The 6,360-nt window shown below is 43.5% G+C and overlaps 1 long non-coding RNA gene across 1 annotated transcript; it reads right to left on the bottom strand.

Annotated features, from left to right (window-relative positions):
• Positions 1 to 439: 439 nt before the first annotated feature.
• On the bottom strand, positions 440 to 3,953 carry LOC125618985. Its single transcript, XR_007350437.1, has 2 exons — positions 3,405 to 3,953; positions 440 to 2,948 (listed from the first exon to the last, which is right to left on the bottom strand). It is a non-coding gene; the product is annotated as an uncharacterized LOC125618985 (long non-coding RNA).
• Between the last annotated feature and the right edge of the window lie 2,407 nt (positions 3,954 to 6,360).

Genomic DNA, 6,360 nt, shown 5'->3' with positions numbered 1-6,360 from the left:
GGGGCCTGGGGGCACTCAGTGACCTTCAAAAAGTGGAGCGGGCACACTGGGGAACCCAATTCCGGGTTTCAGCACCAAAATGAAGGGAAAATGAGGAATGAGAGACTGGTAAAAGAGAAATGAAAATCGGAGACCCAACAGAAATACACATGAGAGTTTATTTGTCAGAGCTGACAAATAAAGGCCATCTCTATGTAGCAGATAGAGAGGCAAAACACGCTTGGGTTCTGGGATTTTTACTGGGGAGACTCAGGAATCAGATTCGAGCTGGTCCCAAGGGTTGGGTTGGTATGAGAGAGTGGTGAGCCTTTCTCAGAAAGGCCCTTGGGCAGGAAAGTGAAACTTTTGTCTTAAAATGGTGGCTGTCACTTAAGATGGCCATCCACATGCTAAGCAAGGACCTTATAATTATAGATACAGTTTAAAGCATTCCACAGACTTTTTGCATTATAAGCAAGTCTCATGTTATAGAGGAATGAAACATATAAATTAATAAACCATTATCTTTGTAAGAGAACAAAGCCAAACTACAGGGGCTGGGGTTGTGGCTCAGTGGTAGAGCACCTGCAGAGCATGTGTGAGACACTGGGTTCCATTTGCAGCACCATATAAAATAAATAAATAAGACACAGATATTAACAATAACAACAATAACAAAAGAAAACAAAACCAAACTACATCTCCTCTCCAGTGCTTGGCAGCAATTTGTGGAGAAGTTTCAGGCTGTGTGGCCTCTACCAGGGGCTCAAATCTTGCTTAATAGCCTTTGCAACAGCAGGAGCCCAGTCTGCATGGGATTCTGCTTCTGCAGATGCAGCACAGTAGGAGTTTCTGATGTGTCCAAACATATCTGTTTTGGATCTCCTTTTCCCCTCAAGAAAAGACTTCTTTTTAGAAATTATTTTTTTTGAAGTTGGATTACTTACTGATTTCCAGGGTATTCTTACACCAGCCACTTCTCAAGGGAATTTTTTGGGTATAATCTTTTAATCTTTCTGGAAAGCTAACAAAAGATTGCTTATACCTGGCTTTCCATCAGAAACCCTAATCTCTTTCCATCATAATGCTTTGGAAAATAATATAATTTCTTGTGGGAGAACTCATTTAATTCTTTTAACATACTAATTTAGTACCTGCTAAGTTTTCTGGCTATTTCCAATTCCTTCTTTATATGTTACATTTTGTTTGTCTTCACCAGTATCTTCTATCTTCTTACTAATTTGACAGTCTTCAATATTCCGCTAATATTTTGCTTTGTTTTGCATTTCATTCTCATACACTTAGGGAAGAACAAACGTGAGACGTGATACTTAATAGCGAGATGGAAGGTCACAAAGAGAGTCTTTCCAAAGACTTGCATTCCCACCAGGGCTCTCAGCAGCATCCTGGCATTTATTGTTTAGCCTCTTTCCTGTCAATGCTGTAATCAGTCCACTGAGCTTAGGGCTTAGCTGAAATCTGGGACCTTGATGATAGGGATACTGTTCCTGAACCTAGGTTCTCTGGACAGCAAAGAAAATCCAACTTCTGAAAGTTACCTGTTGAGGAGAAACAAAGGTTTTATTCAGTGGCCAAAAGAATGGAGGAGGAACTTTGCTTGCAAATCAACTTCCTTCCTCTAGGGGGTTAGAGACGTTACAGATACAGGATAGAAATAAGAGGAAAAGAGCTAGGTTAATAAAGGGGAGGAATATTCATGTCTTTTCTGGGAAAAGGTGGAGATCTTCCAGGAACTAGGATGCGACCTCTTTTTGCTTCTTTCATGGTCTGGTGTCTCCTGTCATGGCAGTTGGCTGGTGTATCTTTAACCTTGAAGGGAGAGGAGAGAGGCTAGGAAAGTCTAGGTCACACTGACCCAGCTATATACTTTTGGACAGAACATTTCTCAAATAATCCATATGTCTACACTCAAGAGTTTAGTAGAAATCTGAATCAAAGTAAGGCAGTAAAAAAATAAAGGCAGAGATGTCAAACCTTTTCATTGCATTATGTCACCCATCGGACATCCGTAGAGTCTGTTTTCAGCAAAAGCAGCCTTCAAGTCTCTGAAAAGTAACCTAGGCAACTGTTATAATAGTAGTCCATATTCAGGTGTTATCTACTGCAAAGTTATTGGGAGACTAATAATGTACTGGTCAGCTTCTGCGACCTTCAAAATTAGTGATATTTTAGTCAATGAGGCCAGAGGGGTTTATTTAGCTTTTTTTTCCACTAACTACCAACCTGTTAGAATTAGACAACGCTGTTTCTCTCCTTCCAGAAGCCCCTAGCTAACATAAAGCAGGCAGCTGTTTTAATGTTTGAATGACACAAGGAAAAGGAGACAGGTGAGGATCCTTGGAATCTAGGTTGGTTGGGGGAAGAAATGAAACTAGGGACCAATAAAGGGCATGTAGAGAGGTCTTAGGACTTTAGTTTCTGAAGTGACACAGCCATGGGTGAGGACAAGGTGGGGGAGTGAGAACAGATCGTGAAAAAGTGCCCAAAGATGAGGCGATCAGACTACTGATTAATGGCTTATTCACTAAATTTTACAAAGCAGCTCAGTGGTTCAGTCTGATTGTTTCAGACTTCATGGGTAGAAGAGCAGGGCGAGGTGCTACAGAGCCTGCATTGAAGAGCTGGGATAAACTCAAGTGTAGGTAAGTATGCTGCCAGTGCAGTGTTCGACAAGAATGGCGCAGGCACTGGGGACCCCAGTACAGAAGACGATGCCTGGAGGTGGCAGGCGATACTGCCCAGAACCCGAGACTCCACCTTTCAGCGTTCGAGCGAAGGCGCGTCACGTGACTCGCCCCAGCTCGCTTGTAATTGGCTGCGAAAGCTCACCGCCTCCCTCTGATTCCGTTTCCCAGAAGTCAGTCCTGAAACTACATTTCCCAGAGGGCTCTGCGGCGCCGTCTTCCTCCTTCTGACTAGATGGGGTTGGTGCTGGATTTCCAGGAGATCTGCAGGGATTTGAGAGGCAGGAGAGGAAAGGCGAAACCTGGATTAAAACAGTTCGCACTCTGAGACTGGGGAAGCGAGCAGCGGACCTGTGCTCAGAATCGAAGGCTGCCCTCGAGCCCTCTGGGAAATGTAGTAACCTGGAGGTCTCCGGGCCCCGCAGGCGCTCAGGTCTCCTGCAGCTGTGCGGCGGGAGCCCGCGGGAAAGCGGAACAGACGGGCGGGCCTTCCACACTGGCTCCTCCCTCTCGCCAGGTGGCGCTGCGCACTAAAGCCCGTGAGCCCGACCACCTGTTGGCTTCCCGCCATGGGATTTGCCATCTACCCTGTAATCTCGCGAGTCCTCCAAGTTTAGATGAGGTTATAAATTGTAGCGAGGTGTGCTGAGAAATGGCAAATTTATGCAAAAGCAGCAAATAATTACGGCCCTAAATCGCTCCCCGGCAGTAGCTGCTCACCGTACGCTTTATGAGGTGACAAAGAACCATGGCACTGCGCAGACGGGGGACTCATTTTACGTCAGGACTTGCACCCGGTAACTTCCGCCCTCCTGGAAGGAACGTCAGCTGGTCTTCCAGGTGTTCTACGGGCTACCTCGGCCCTCGGCCTCATCTCTGTAGCCTTATTGTTTCTGCCTTGGAGGACGTTCGTTCCTTCAAGCTGTAGGGATGTCGTTCTCATTTCACTGAGGGGGAAACTCAGGGCGATGGAGAAAGAGAAGATGACCTGCCCAGCTGCGTAGAGTAGTGCAGTTAGGACGCAGAGCCCCGACCTAATGAAGATTCTGTGTCATGTCGGCTTTATCCACTTGCTGAGGCGTTAGTCTCCTCCTCCCAGGGTTGCTGCTGCTGCTGCTGCTTTAGGTCAAGCCTCAATCACTCCTGCTGTTCCCAGGGTCTCACCCACCCACCCTGTGAGCACCGTGCGAGGCTGAGGACCAGGTGTTGAATGGGGCGGGCATCCCTCCGCCCTCGTGGAGTTACGCTGATCGCGTACACAAAGGAGAATTAGAGACTCAAGTTGTGATTAAAAAAAAAAAAATACAGGATGTGTTAAAAGAGAATATTGGACAGGACCCACACTAGATTGAGAAATGAGGGGAAAGGGAAAGTTTGAGTGAGACTTAAAGGCTGAGAAAACTGAAGCTCTGTAATGATTCAAGCAGCAAAGTCTCAAGAGCTCTATATTTGGGTACTCAAGGAACTCAGAGGAGGCCCCGGTGACTGGAGCACAGAAAGTAGAGGAAGAATGGAACAAATTGAGCCTGGCCTCCCTTTCTCCACCCTTACCTTTTCTAAACTGCCCCCACATTGGGAATACAGAAACATTTCCAGAACTTAAATATGATGACTTTACTTTCTTTTCGAGTCTTTGTGTCTCCTATAAGTCTTATTTCAAACTCCTTAGCCCAGTGCTCAAGAACCTTCGTAGCTTGATTTACCCTGCTTTGTAGTCTCACCGTTTTGCCTGGGCTTTTATCTCTGCTTAGTATTTTCTCTCCTCTGTTTGCTGAGCACCCTTTATATCTTGGCTGAAATATCACCTTCTCTGTACCGACTTCCTGTGCATTCTCCACCGGAAGACGGTTCATTAACTTATGGTTCTTTTGGTATATAATTACCAGTTTGCATACCAGTCTCTCAGAGACAGTGAACTCGTTCTCAGGGACTTGTTTTCTTTCTTTCTTAAGAATACTTTTTAGTTGTAGATGAATACAGTACATTTATTTATTTATTTATATTTTTATGTGGTGTTGAGGATCCAATCCAATGCCTCACACGTGCTAGGCGAGTGCTCTACTGCTGAGCCATAACCCTAGCCCCAGGAACTTGTTTTCTATCTCTGTATGATGCCAAATGCAAGGACAGACAGTTGATTTACATAATAAATATTCATTGAGAGACTGAATAGCACAGCCAGCCAAGACTAACTTCTATCAGGAAGATGGCTGGTGGCTTCCATCCATAACAGAGAAGATTAGCATCCAAAAAGGGAAGAGGAAATGAGTAAGAAAGTGACACTTACTGTGAGCCAGACACTGCCTCATCCATTGTCTCATTTAATTCTCTTAAGAACTGTAGGTCTTATCTTCTTTTGCTGCCAAGAAAACTGGTGCCCAAAGCCTTGCCCAAAGATTACTCAAGTAGAAATGGGGAATCTGGGATATAAATTAGGTCTTTCTGACTTCAAAGATTGGGCCTTCTAATGTTCCCTCTCTACCCCTTAATCATATTTTGGTACCCTCACAGAAGCCTGAAAGTTTAAAGAACTTAACTCTATATGCTTAGTCCTTGATGTGGTATATGTTCCTTTGAGGACATCATGCTTGAAACAGTCATTATACAGGGGCTCTGCCCCTTCCAGAAATAAGTGATTCTTATCAGACTCTTTTTATTTTTTAAAATTTATTTACTCTAATTTGTTATATATATGACGGAAGAATGAATTTCAATTCATAGTACACATATAGAGCACAGTTTTTTTTATGTCTCTGGTTGTACACAAAGTAGAGTCATACCATTTGTGTCTTCATACATGTATTTGGGGTAATGATGTTCATCTCATTCCATCATCTTTCCTACCCCCATGCCCCTCCCTTCTCCTCCCTCCCCTTTGCCTTATCTAAAGTTCCTCCATTCTTCCCATTCTCTCCCCTGCCCCCATCGCCATTATGGATCAGCATCCATATATCAAATAAAATATTAGGCCTTTGTTTTTTTTGGATTGGCTTACTTCACTTAGCATAATATTCTCCAACTCCATCCATTTACCTGCAAATGCCATGATTTTATTTTAATGCTGAGTAATATTTCATTGTGTATATGTACCACAGTTTCTTTATCCATTCATCTACTGAAGGGCATCAAGGTTGGTTCCACAATTTAGCTATTGTGAATTATGCTGCTTTAAACATTGATGTGGCTGCATCATTGTAGTATGCTGTTTTAAGTCCTTTGGCTATAAACTGAGGAGTGGGATAGCTGGGTCAAATGGTGGTTCCATTCCAAGTTTTCCAAGGAATCTCCATACTGCTTTCATAGTGGTTACACCAATTTGCAGTACCACCAGCAATGTATGAGTTTGCCTTTTCCCCCACATCCTTACCAACACTTATTGTTATTTGTATTCTTAATAGCTGCCATTCTGACTAGAGTGAGATGAAATCGTAGAGTAGTTTTGATTTGCATTTCTCTAATTGCTAGAGATGCTGAACATATTTTCATATATTTGTTGATTGATTGTATATCATCTTCTGAGAAGTGTCTGTTGAGTCCCTTGGCCCATTTATTGATTGAGTTATTTGTTTTTTTGGTGTTAATTTTTTTTTGAGTTCTTTATATATCCTAGAGATTAGTGCTCTATCTGATGTGCATGTGGTAAACCATTTGCTCCCATTCTGTAGGCTCTCTATTC

Source organism: Marmota marmota, unplaced genomic scaffold, assembly GCF_001458135.2.
Source record: "Marmota marmota marmota unplaced genomic scaffold, marMar, whole genome shotgun sequence".
Classification (NCBI taxonomy): domain Eukaryota; kingdom Metazoa; phylum Chordata; class Mammalia; order Rodentia; family Sciuridae; genus Marmota; species Marmota marmota.
This window is presented reverse-complemented; position numbering and strand designations above follow the sequence as displayed.